At 45.0% G+C, this 12,656-nt stretch overlaps 1 long non-coding RNA gene across 1 annotated transcript in view; it reads right to left on the bottom strand.

Moving 5' to 3' along the window:
- The window catches only part of LOC141083951 (uncharacterized), a 184,923-nt gene that overhangs the window by 70,033 nt on the left and 102,234 nt on the right, over positions 1-12,656 (bottom strand). The window contains exon 2 of the long non-coding RNA XR_012230864.1: positions 3,001-3,132. This is a non-coding gene — a long non-coding RNA (uncharacterized lncRNA). The remainder of the gene's footprint in view (positions 1-3,000; positions 3,133-12,656) is intronic.

Raw genomic sequence — 12,656 nt, 5'->3', positions numbered from 1 at the left:
TACTATGGGCACAATGGAGGAGTGATTTTTTGTGAGTAGCAACAGTCTTTTTAAAGGGGAACCACAGTGTGTTGTCAATAGACACCAATTCTGCTATAAGCCAAGTACCCCTACCTTTGGACTTAACTCCATCTTATGTACTGTATTTCATCTAATATTTCGTTGTCAGGTGTGTTTTGTGTCCCTTTTTAGAGGCATTACCTAATACATATCTTTTTAAATATTTTAACATTTTTTAATTAACTATTTTGTATTTTATTTATTATGGATCTCTTCTGTCTCTTGGGTAAGAAATATAACCCCGAAAATACCTTGTTATAATGTTATGACTGACAGTCCGCTCTCTTGATCTACATGTTCCACATGGCTAATGCACCTTTTCATCTAAAATAAGCTCTTGAGGCAGATTCTCATGGAGATCTACAGAATGTTCGGCCCAAGATCTTAACAGCTCATTTACAGTACATGTTAGGAAAAATGATTATTTTCTTTTAGTACACTTTCCCAGCAATCACTGGTCTCTCTACCACGGACTTCATAGAGCGCTTGCGCGGCTGCTATTCCCCAGATCTGCTTAATTCCTGGGCAGCTCTGTTGGTTCGTGTTTGCGTCTCCTAGGAAACAGATTCCGGGAGACGCCGCTTGCCTAAATAGCAGTCCTGCTATGCAGTGGATCCTCTTTAGGTGGGGCACCAGCTGCACCTCATAGATTTCACTTGGTTCCACAGTGATGCGGCGTTCCACAGGGCGGTGATGTACATGAGGATTTCCAGGGCTAACAACATAGCTGTTCCTGTCATCCAGTAATGGTAGGTGGGAGTTTCAAAGCTGTTAATTTGCATTGACTGGCAGACCATAGAACCCTTTCCCCTTCTCCTTCTATATAAAACCCTTTTTGTTGGAGGGGTAGGGTCGGAGCTCTCTCTGAGTTAACCACTGGAAGTTGTGGGGATATGCCGCCGGACTCCCAGCACATGTTACCCGACCTGCTCTTCCTTCAACCGCTGCAACTTACGTAAACCTCTTTCGTAAACCTTAACAGCAAATAAACCAAACACACTGCTTAAACACCAGAAGTAAAAAGAAAAGCAAAATTTAGGGGTGGGAGGGTGGGCAGCTCGCTGCTCTAGGTTCAAAGAGACAGAAAACGCCTCAGGCAATTCTTTATATACTCACCGGGGGGGAAACCCCGAACCAGGAAGTGACACTGCCTGCATCACTATCATACAGCAGGGGAAAATTACCATTAACCCCTTCCTCACGGCCCAGAGGAAAAGGGGGAAGAAAGGGGTGAGAAGCCCTGTCATAACCGGGCTGGCCAGTCAGGGGGCCCCCGGCAAATAAAGCCGGGCCCCCGCCGACTGCCCAGACCATAGAACCCTTTCCCCTTCTCCTTCTGATGCAAAATAAACACACCTCTCTTTTTAAAATAACATAAATTTATTGGAGAGTAACAAGGTAAAAACAACTCTCATCTTCTATATAAAACCCTTTTGTTGAAGGGGTAGGGTTGCAGCTCTCTCTCAGTTAACCACCGGAAGTTGTGGGGATATGCCGCCGGACTCCCGGCACATGTTGCCCGACCTGCTCTTCCGCCAAGGAGTAACTATGACTCCTCAGAGCTATGACCCCCCACCCAATGCAAATAATGCCTCCTCCATCCCATATTGCAATCCCGACAAAAATATGTCTAATCCAATGTCTGTCAAAAGTACCCCGTCCGGGCGCAACATCCTGGCGTTATTACCTTCCAACTGTTTATGTCTCACAATAATCCCACACTTAAAATGCACAAACCAAGAAATATGATGGTTGACCACTCTTTGCGCTCGCTCAATACCCACTCAATCAAGCGCACCACGCCACACCACCCTGGGGATAATCTCCAACCAAACAATGACGAGTTGTGAGAAAAAAAACGGGAACTTATCAAGATCTACCCGCATTAACATGAGGAGCTCAGTCAGCTGTATCAAACCCAAATCATTTCCCCCCGCATAAAGAACCAAGATAGCAGCCTGGGTCGCCATCCTTGATATTTGAACCACCTCAATCAACACCTGAGACCATGTCAACCCACGTATGCCTCCCCAATTTACATCCATGTTGCGGAAACCGAGTGATCTTCCGCCAAGACGCAATTCAGCTCTCTACTCAGCCCAAAACACACACGAGTGACCAAGGATCCAAACACTTGGCCTGGGACAACCTAAAATGAGAAAAACTAAAATATACATGCAGAGAGAAACATGTCAAATGCCACCTACCAAGCCTCATAATCTCATCATCCATAAAACCCGCTTGAGCAGCCTCGGTGGCTGCACCAATCCTGAAGGAATGAGTAAAAAACATTAAAATTCGCTGTAATAGAGCCAAAAACTGAAATCTGGTCAATGATGATCCATCCATGTGGGCAAAATAAGAGTGACTATGCAGCCAAATACTGTGAGACCAATTTAATGGGGCAAACAAGCAATGGAAAACAAAGGAAACCATAAGACATTATCCGAGGGGTCCGTTTTTGAACCCCGAATCCGAACACGGATCCAACCATTGCAAAATAAAACGTCATTATGTTGCAAGCCCCCAAGTATGGATGCCAAAGGAGCTACCAGCTCACTAACCAGCAACGCTCCGAAATAGGCAATTCCGAAAGCCAAAAAAAACAATATCGATTCAAAATGAGAGCTGCACACTGAATTTGTGCTAGCAATAATACGAGCCAAAGGAGAAAAATAAATCGGCTGTCTAACAAAGCTCTCATCTCGATCACTTTTCCAACCCTTTTGAGCATGGCGAAAAATGAAACTTTTCGTGACATACTCCCATCCTCTCAATTTAAAATGAAAAGACAACCCTGATAACCTATTCCTGACAACCGCTGCCGAGGAACCTGAGGCATGCAGGTGTTGCAAATAAACCTCCATCGCCTCCAACCTTGCCCCACTAGATGTACAGGAAGGTTAACCGCAAAAATCCACCAGTCCTGCCACGTCTTACCATAGGAATTCCAAGTTGACGGAGCCACTGGCGCCTGAACCAGCGGCATTAGAAGGTTTCCGGTACTTCCAATAGGTATCCAGGGCACGGAGTTCCCCATTGACAGGCAGCTGGAGCGAGAGCCCAGAATTTCTGAAAATCAAAAAGCGAAAGAGAGTCAGCCAACGCATTTTGAAAACCCGGTACATGACGAGAATGGAACCAAATATTCAAATGCAAGCATTTCAACACTAAGAACCGAATCATCTTAATGACTGGGATCGAAGATGAGGATAAATGATTTACCGCATGAACCACACTTTCATTGTCCAACCAAAAACAAATGCGTGAATTGCGGAACTGTTCACCCCAAATGACAACTGCCACTACTAAAGGGAATAACTCAAGTAGTGTAAGATTTTTCGTCCATCCATTTGTAACCCAATTTCTGGCCATCACTCAGCGCACCACTGGTCACGAAAAATGACACGAAAACCCTCTGACCCAGCCGCATCCGAAAAGAGGGAAATATCCTGACCCGACTTCTCCTCACTTTAAAAACAAGTGCAACCATTATAATTCAACAAGAAACTCCTCCACACCCGAAGGTCTTCAAGTAATGGAAGACCAAGCCTAATTCTATGGTGCCATCGCCAATCGGCGGGAAAAAAATCTGCCCATAGGCATTACATGACACAAAAAAGCCAATAAACCCAAGAGGGATTGCATCTGCACCAAGGTAACTTTTTTAATGGAAAGGAAACCATCGATCTTTTCCAAGAGCTTAGCAATCTTACGAAGACAAACGGAACAACATATTTACAGAATCGATCTCAATTCCGAGAAAAGGTAGACAGGTCAAGGGACCAACTGCCTTTCCTTCTGAAAGCAGGGCCCCAAAAACCCTCATCATCTCACGAAACCTAATCAGCACCTGTGCACAAAGGTCTGAGTCTGCCAGACCAACAAACAAAAAATCATCCAAATAGTGGGTCACCCAATTGGAGCCGTCTCAAATTTGACTACCCATTTAAGGAAACTACTAAATAATTCAAAATACTTACATGAAATGGAACAACCCATGGGCAAACAGGTGTCATAATAATAGTCACCATCCACAAAACATCCGAGAAGATGATGGCAATCTGGGTGAACTGGAAGAAGATGAAAAGCTGACTCAATATCGGATTTGGCCATCAGTGCCCCAGGTCCTGCCTGACGCAGCAGCATCAACGCATTATCAAAGGACGCAAAAGCAACCGAGGACTCTTCCGGACTAATTCCATTATTCACCGAAGAACCCTTAGAGTGCGATAGATGATGAATCAATCTGAACTCGCCCGGATCTTTTTTAGGAACCATACCTAATGGGGATACCCACAAATTGGAAAAGGGGGGTGAAGAAAAAAGTCCAATCATGCGATTGAGTGCCATTTCTTGCCTGCTGGCCAGGGGCCCCATAGTGAAAGGACTGCATGCTCCTCTGGGACATCATAAGATGTAACCAAGAGTCCATAGCCTTAACTCCCCAACCAAGATGCAAGTTGATGGCCAAATGCCACCTAAAAACCTCATCATACCTCCACCACGCAGAACCCCCATGCGTCTTATACGAATTATATATGATGTCCATATAAAGGAATAATAATAATATAATAATAATAAATTTTATTTCTATAGCGCCGACATATTCCGCAGCATTTTACATTTCAGAGAGGACTTGTACAGACAATAGACATTACAGCATAACAATAATCACATAGATCATAACAGATACCAAGAGGAATGAGGGCTCTGCTCGCAAGCTTACAATCTATGAGGAAAAAAGGTAGACACGAAAGGTGGGTGGTAACAATTGCCCTGATTGTATGGACCAGCCATAATGTTAAGTGTGTTACAGTACAGACACAGAGGGCTAATGGATGCATAAAGCATGTGGGAACATGATGCGGGGAACCTGGTTATGGTAAAACTTTTGGCTGTGCCACACAGGGATAGTTTAGGTTAATGTGTTGAGGCGATAGGCCACTCTGAATATATGCGTTTTCAGGGCACGCTTAAAATTGTGGGGATTGGGGACTAATCGTATTGACCTGGGAAGTGCATTCCAAAGAATTGGCGCAGCACGTGTATAGTCTTGGAGATGGGAGTGTGAGGTTCTGATTATTGAGGATGCTAGCCTCAGGTCATCAGCAGAACAGAGGGCGCGGGTAGTGTGGTATACTGAAACAAGGGAGGAGATGTAGGGTGGTGCTGAGCCATGGAGAGCTTTGTGGGTGAAGGAAATAAGTTTGTACTGGATTCTGGAGTGGATGGGTAGCCAGTGTAATGACTTGCACAAGGTAGAGGCGTCAGTGTAACGATTGGTGAGGAATATGATCCTTGCTGCAGCATGCAATACAGATTGCAGGGGGGAGAGTTTTTTAAGAGGGAGACCGATTAGAAGAGAGTTACAATAGTCCAGACGAGAATGAATAAGAGAAACAGTAAGAGTTTTTGCGGCGTCAAAAGTAAGAAAAGGTCGAATTCTAGAAATGTTTTTAAGGTGCAGATAACAAGAGCGAGCCAGTGATCGTATGTGGGGGGCAAAGGAAAGCTCGGAATCAAGTATGACCCCAAGACATCGGGCATGTTGCTGGGGAGTAATAGTGGAACCACACACGGAAATGGCAATGTCGGGTATAGGTACATTAGTAGCGGGAGGAAACACAAGGAGTTCAGTTTTTGACAGGTCCAGTTTCAGATATAGTGAGGACATGATGATAGACACAGCGTTTAGACAATCGCTGGTTTTCTAGAAAGGCAGGCGTGATGTCAGGAGAAGCATATAATTGGGTGTCATCAGCAAAGAGATGATACTGGAAACCAAATCTACTGATTGTACACTGCCCCTATTGGTCAAACAAAGAGAAGGGGAGGGGGACTAGGACTGATCCTTGAGGACCCCCAACAGTAAGAGGAAGAAGAGAGGAGGAGGAACCAGCAAAAGATACAGTAAATGAGCGGTCAGAGAGATAGGAGGAGAACTAGGAGAGAACGGTGTCCTTGAGGCCAATGGAACGGAGCATAGTGAGGAGGAGCTGATGATCCACAGTGTCGAATGCTGCAGAGAGATCCAAGAGAATTAGCATGGAGTAATGACCATTTGATTTAGCTGTTAGTAGATCATTAGAGACTTTAGTGAGGGCAGTTTCAGGAGAGTGCAAAGAACGGAAACCGGATTGGAGAGGGTCGAGAAGAGAGTTATCAAGGAGGTAGCGGAGAAGACGGAAGTGGACCAGGCGTTCCAGGAGTTTAGAGATGAAGGGAAGATTAGAGACAGGTCTATAGTTAGCGGCCCAGTTTTGGTCGAGGGATGGGTTTTTAAGTAGTGGATGTATGATGGCATGCTTAAATGAGGAGGGAAAGATACCAGAAGAGAGAGAGAGGTTAAATATTTTAGTTAGATGAGGGGTGACAGCAGCGGAAAGGGACTGGAGTAGATATGACGGAAATGGGTTACTGGTGCAAGTGCTTGGGCGAGAAGATGCAAGGAGCCTGCTTACTTCTTCTGTGACTGGTTCAAAATCAGAGAGAGAGCTAGATGGAGGGAGGGAGGGAGGACAGTGCAGGGTATGAGGTGATTGGGAGATAATTTCCTGTCGGATCTGGTCAATTTTTTCTTTGAAGTAATTCGCCAGATCGTCAGCTCGAAGCTCCGTGGTTGGGGCCTGTACTCTTGGGTTGAGTAGAGAATGAAAAGTGTCAAAGAGACGTTTAGGGTTATTGGACAGTGAGGTGATGAGGGTGTTGAAATAGGTTTGTTTTGAGAGGTGAAGGGCAGTGTTGTATGTTCTAAGCATAAGCTTATAATGGATGAAATCTTCGTGTAGATTGGATTTTCTCCACAGACATTCGTCGCACCTGGAGCACCGCTGCAGGAACAACTCTGAGCAACGCTCCAGGTGTTTCCTACCCATAACACTGCCTAACAAAAAAAGGGCCTGAAGCCAATTATTTATAGTTTTTGCCACTTTCAGACGACGCTCATACGGCCTGTCAGCCGTTCTCCGCTCACGATCTACTGAACTGTGTTCAGGAGACAGAAGTGATCAAACATCTATGTAATCACTAGACCAAATTTTTTCTAACGTCTCCTGATCTAAATGAGAGCCCAAAGGATCAACACCACAATAAAATACGTCCCTATGAATATCGGAACGTGAAGTTGATAGGGGAGGGGTAGCAATCTTGACCTGGGACAAGAATTTCGGGTTCAAAACCAATTTATTTCCACTAGACTTGAGCGAAACGGGTCGGTCAAATTCAAAAGTCGACGACTTTCGCTATAGTCGAGTTTCACCAATCAAAACCCGACCACAGCGTGATGTCGTCCATGAGGTCGCCGGCTCGAGCGCCAAAGATGCGTTTCCCATAATGCTTCCAGCGCCTTTTCTCAGCCAATGATCAGGGACGCACACTGTGGGCAACGTGATGACATGGGGAGCGGCCACCAACATCTTAGAGAAGGGCATTGCAGTGATTGGCTGGTTTTGTGTGGCATCACAGTGACTATAAAAGCCCTGAACGCCAACCGCCATCTTACTTCTGCCGATCTTAGCATAGGGAGAGGTTGCTGCTGCTCGTTCTCAATAGGAAGAGTGTTTAGGCAGGAAAAAAAAAACTGTACTTCTGCTGATAGCGATTTTCACTGTACAGCACAACAGTTAGTGTGCAGTGACAGGGGAGGATATTTTTGTGTGCAGCAGCTCTGGTGGTTATTAGGCTGCCTTATAAGGCTACCTGATAGCTGCATTGCTGTTTGCACACTGCTGTGCAGACTGCTTTTTTCAAAGCAAAAATAATTTTATTCCGTTTGTCTGCACAGTTACCGAACGTTCATTTTTTCACACTTTTGTGTGCAGCAGCGCTGGTGGTTATTAGGCTGCCTTATAAGGCTACCTGATAGCTGCATTGCTGTTTGCACACTGCTGTGCAGACTGCTTTTTTCAAAGCAAAAATACTTGTATTCCTTTTGTCTGCACAGTTAGTGAGCATTCATTTTTTCACACACCGTATAGTGGTGTACGCTCCTCACACACTGCCATGTACCGGCTGGTATCACGGACAAATACATGCTATCTGTGTGTGACTCCATAAAAAAATAGATGGAGATTTTCATTTTTCCATACATTCACCATATAGAGCTGTCCGCTTATCAAACAGTATTGAATATCTACTGTTTGTATCGCGGTCAAATCTATACAGAGACAGCGTGTGTGTGAGACTCCGAAAATACATATACGGAAATTTCAATTTTTGCATACACAGTATAGAGATGTCCGCTTGTCAAACAGTATACTATATCTGCTGTTTGATTACGGTCAAGTCTATACAGATACAGCGTGTGTGTGAATCCATAAAAAAATAGACAGATATTTAAAATTTTCCATACATACATTGTATAGAGCTGTATGCTCCTCACACACTACCGTGTACCGGCTGGTATCACGGACAAATACATGCTATCTGTGTGTGACTCCGTAAAAAGATAGACGGAGAATTTCATTTTCCCATACATACACCGTATAGAGCTGTCCGCTTGTCAAACAATATCGTATATCTGCTGTTTGATGACGGTCAAATCTATACAGAGACAGCATGTGTGTGTGATTCCGTTAAAAAATAGACAGAGAATTAAAATTTTCCATACATACACCGTATCGAGCTGTCCGCTTATCAAATGGTATCCTATGTCTGCTGTTTGATTACAGTCAAATCTATACAGAGACAGCATCTGTGTGTGACTACGGAAAAAAATAGACATAGATTTTCATTTTTCTATACCTACACCGCATAGAGCTGTACGCTCCTCACACACTACCGTGTACCGGCTGGTATCACGGACAAATACATGCTATCTGTGTTTGACTCAGTAAAAAAAAGACGGAGATTTAAAATTGTCCATACATACACCATATACAGCTGTCTGCTTCTCAAACAGTATTGTACATCTGCTGTTTGGATTATGGTCCAATCTATACAGAGACAGTGCGTGTGTGTGCGTGAGTCCGTAAATACGGACATTTGCATTTTTGCATACATCGTATAGAGCTGTTCGCTTCTCTAACAGTATCGTATATCTGCTGTTCGCTTTACGGTCACATCTATGCAGAGTCATCATGTGTGTGTGAGACTCCATAAATACATATACAGATATGTCCATTTCTCCATACACCGTATTGAGCTGTCCGCTTCTCAAACAGTATCGTATATCTGCTGTTCGCATTACGGTCACATCTTTACAGACACAGCGTTTTGTGTGAGACTTCAGAAATACTTATACGGACATTTCCATTTTTCAATACACCGTATAGAGCTGTCTGCTTCTCATACAGTACCATATATCTGCTGGTTGTATTACGGTCAAATACATACTGCCAGAGCGTCTGTGTATGACTCCTGAAACAAATATACGGAGATTGACAGTTTCACCAAAAACGTATACAGCTGTACACTTCTGATACAGTACTGTATATCTGCTGGTTGGATTACGGTCAAATACATACTGGGAGAGCATCTGTGAGTAATGAAATATATACGCAGATTTAAATTTTTCCATACAGCTTACACAGCTGTACGCTCCTCATACAGTACCATATCTCTGTTGCTATTTTTGGTACATTTTTGCAAACATGAGGAGGTATGGTGGAAGAGGCCGCTTATGTGGACATGGGGGTGCAGCTGGTACTGATGGTGGTGGTGGTGCATCTGCTGGTTATGGCAAAAGCACAATAGCAGCTAAGGCAGGAGGTGTTGAGCCTGCGCCATTGTCTGGCACAAGAAGGCCTTTAAGGTTCCCTTTTCTGGGAGTAGGTAAACCGCTTTTAAAGCCGGAGCATCAGGAACAGGTTTTGGCTTACATTGACGAAACAGCCTCTAGCTCTATTGCCTCCTCTTCGGATGTTACAAATACTGCAAGCACAGAGTCGTCAGTGCAGGCTTCTGGTCAAGAACAACACCTTTCCTTGTGTCCTTCACCCACACCAAAAGTGAAGTGTTATGAATGAGTCACCGGAGGAGGAAATAACAAAAATGCAAGCTAGGTCCAGAAAACCGGAGAGGTTGGTAGCTAGCGGATTGCAGACCCCTGATCCTATTCACAACAACTAACAGTAGCCGTAGAGCATTCCTACGGTGGTCCTAGACGCCTCTTCACAGACGGAGAACTAAATAAGCCTAAAGAAAGAAAGGGGAAATCTAAACTGCCCCAGAGCAGACTCCAAAGCAATAGACAGCCCCCAACATGTATTGTCAGTGAAAACAGATGAAAACACAAACACAGACAGAAAGACAGGCAGAGAAAATGATGGGGCCCAACTAACTATATAGGAAAGGACAGAAAAGATGCTGGCTGCAATCCGCAAAAACCCTACCAAAAATGTCCCAACACGTCTGATAGGAAAAACGGCCCTGAAGTCACTAGACTTCAAAATCCCTATATCAGCACTCTGATATATTCTGAAGACAGAGCAAAAGAGATTTAACCAATCAGGGACAAAAATGGAAATTCAGCAGAGCCCCAGCCGGGGCTGGCTGAACACAAAACTAAGCAAATCAGACAAAATCTCATGGAACAATAACAGAGTAAAACTTAGCTTTAGAAGACAGGAACTGAACTGGAGGCCAGAGCTCAGAGCAGAGAAATTACCAGCAACCCTACAGGGCGTCAGCTGCCTTATATCCACTCAGAGATTCCGGATGTCCAATCGCAATCCACCTGTTCAGGTGACAGGTCTCTCCCATCCAAATCAGTTTCACCACCTCCTTTCACCAGCAGAGGGAGTTCATCGGACATCAAAGGTGAACGAGAAAATGAGCTCACAACAGTACCTCCCCCTTGAGGAGGGGTCACCGAACCCTCATCCACGCCACCAGGCCAATCAGGATGGGCCCGATGAAAAGCACGAACCAATCTTTCGACATGAATATCAGATGCAGAGACCCAAGAATTATCCTCCTGGCCATAACCCTTCCACTTAACCAAATACTGGAGTCTCCGTCTAGCCAGACGAGAATCCAGTATCTTCTCAACCTCATATTCCACATTACCTTCAACCAATACAGGGTCAGGAAGTGGCACCACAGGAACTACTGGCTCAACAAACCTCTTCAACAGGGACTTATGAAATACGTCATGGATCTTAAATGTAACAGGAAGAGCCAATCGAAAAGAGACCGGATTAAGAATCTCCAAAATCTTGTAAGGTCCAATAAATCTAGGTTTAAACTTTGGAGAAGCCACCTTCATAGAGATATTCCTTGATGACAACCAAACCATACCACCCACCTTAAACCGGGGACCAATGGTCCTATGCCGGTTGGAAACCGCTGGGCCTTTTCCTGGGAGAGAGACAACTTATCCACCACTTGGTTCCAAATCTGGTGCATTCTCTCCACCACAGTGTCAACACCTGGGCAGGCAGAAGACTCCACCTGCCCTGAAGAGAATCGAGGATGCAACCCAAAGTTACAAAAAAAAGGTGACATCAAAGTGGCAGAACTAGCTCTATTATTTAAAGCAAATTCGGCCAAGGGCAAAAATGAGACCCAATCATCCTGATCAGCAGAGATAAAACATCTCAAATAAGACTCCAAAGTCTGGTTTGTTCTTTCCGTCTACCCATTGGTCTGAGGGTGAAACACAGAGGAGAAGGACAACTGAATTCCCAACTTGGAACAAAAAGTCCTCCAAAATCTAGAGACAAACTGAACTCCTCTGTCAGATACAATGTTCTCAGGAATCCCATGCAAGCGAACAACCTGTTGCAAAAACAAGGGCACCAACTCTGAGGAAGATGGCAACTTAGGGAGTGGTACAAGATGGACCATCTTAGAGAATCTGTTAGGAATCTGGGTTCTATAATGCCTATGCGGGAATCCAGATTCACACATTTATCTCCAGAGGCTAAGTCCTTTGTCCCAGCTTCTGAGAATGCTCACGGGACTAGCTCTCATTGGAGTTCAGGAGTCAGGTGCTCAGGTCCTGCTCCTGATTTGATTGGTTATGCTCAGAGCTCTGGAGATTTCCGGCAGGTCCCGTACGCTGTAAAAAGTGCGCATGGCCGCTATGCCATGCACTAGTATTTTTCATACTGTTGCTGTATGTATGGTGATGGATGCTTGGACTGGTGACTGACTTATTATGAAACCCCTTCCCTCTGATGTTACGATTGTGTGAGTGATTGGGCAGCCGCCAGTAGCAGCGCTAGCGTCAGCGTGCTCCAGCTATACTTTTCCAGCATCTAGCGTCCTGCATCGCGCCAGCGAGTTTGCGGTGTCTCCTCTGTGGCTCTGTGCACACCGCGCTGCGGTTGCAGTCTGTCGGACGTTCGCAGTTGCAACGTTCCGCATCTTTTGTTACGGTAGGTCTAGACGGAGTAGTCCTGCGGTTTAAGGCTACTCCTGTGACCTTAAATACCGTATCTGTGTTGCTGTCAGTCTGTGACATAGAACAGACTCAGCGTTATTGTATACTCTGTGCTTACAGCTCTGTGTGTGAACAGAGCTTGCCTCAGTGCATATTGGGTGCAGGTATACCCAGTGCACACTACCGCCGTAGTGCTCTGCCTCTGTTAGCAGCGGTCTTTCCATCTGCCGCATGGTGGACCCCGGGCGGCGAACACGCTTATTTATAT

This window comes from Dendrobates tinctorius, unplaced genomic scaffold (genome assembly GCF_039654945.1).
Source record: "Dendrobates tinctorius isolate UK_male_01 unplaced genomic scaffold, ASM3965494v1 ptg000022l, whole genome shotgun sequence".
In the NCBI taxonomy this organism is placed as follows: Eukaryota; Metazoa; Chordata; class Amphibia; order Anura; family Dendrobatidae; genus Dendrobates; species Dendrobates tinctorius.
This window is presented reverse-complemented; position numbering and strand designations above follow the sequence as displayed.